Source organism: Opisthorchis viverrini (assembly GCF_000715545.1).
Source record: "Opisthorchis viverrini unplaced genomic scaffold opera_v5_6, whole genome shotgun sequence".
Taxonomy (NCBI): Eukaryota; Metazoa; Platyhelminthes; class Trematoda; order Opisthorchiida; family Opisthorchiidae; genus Opisthorchis; species Opisthorchis viverrini.
In genome coordinates, this window is record NW_008751662.1 from 1,738,857 (window position 1) to 1,740,125 (window position 1,269).

Sequence of the window (1,269 nt, forward strand, 5' to 3'; positions counted from 1 at the left end):
CCCCGGGGCGGGGATACTAGAGATCCCATTGCTTGAGTATACACCACTGAGTCAAAGACGAAGTGGGTGAGATTCAGACATGCTTTTATCCACTATTTCTTTGTTGACGAAGTCATATGAATTTTTAACGTAAGTACTAAATTTCCCGGTGAGGGGTTTTAAAATACCGGCCAGTATTTGCGGTATTTGTATTTGTGGTATTTGTGGCCAGTTCATGCGGTGGAGAACCTATTCCATCTACTATCGGTCTCACCGGGATCTCTGGTTTATGGATTTTTGGAAGGCCATAAAGTCGTGGTTGGATTGCACTTTTCGGATACAATCGATACCAGTTGTCTTACCCTAAGTGGTTTATCACGGACCGCAGATGTTGGTTGGTTCCCCGTCTGTCTTATAACCTGGCCAATTTTGTGACCTGTTCACTTGGCCTGATGAAGCTTTTGTGTCAAAAGCGAAACGTTGCTCAAATAAAAACTACCGACTGTTTACCAAGCTCTTCTGAAATGAGGGTTTTCGCAATCGGTTCCAAACTTTTCCCAAACTTTCCAAACTTTTTTTGAGTGAAGACGAAAACCCGTTTGAAGGTACTTTTTGTGTGAGAGAACAAACTCGGTCGGTCCCTTGGCTGTTCCCTATGGTACGAAATGCCTGTACCATACTTTCCGCGGTATCCCAACTTTCGTGCTTCCTTCGGGTGGCATGGCAGCTAGGCATCGAAAGGGTGCTACAACTAGGCGTTTTTTCATCGTTCAATAAAAATCCAGATCCTGGTATAGCTATTGATGCATTTTTCTTGTCCGAATGGGCACCGATTTACGCCAACAAATCTTCTGACTGGCAATACCAGTTGTTATTGAGTAGGTTTAAGGTATCAGTCCCATGTATGCGAACGTTCACGAGACTTTTGAACTCGTAATGATCTGATGCATGATCTGTGCCGTATCTATTAGGCGCAGCCCTCATTTGGTGTGGGCATCGATGTATATCTCACTCAATGGCTGAGATGTTTGCGGCGAACAGACCAACGGTCCAACCGGTGCTCCAAAATATCGCAGTCTGCCGGTACAAAGTAAACAACTTATTAAGCCTGAATCTGTGATCCAGGTAGCTGTTGACTGATTCAATCGTCAGACCATGGGTGACTAGTCGGAAAGTCCTGTCTAGTTAACCCTCAGTTCTTGCAGAGGACCAGGTGCACTTCAATTGCAGTGGACGCGTATTTAAAAGGTAACGACGTGAAACTGCTAACCAGGGTGTTGTTGTCTATAC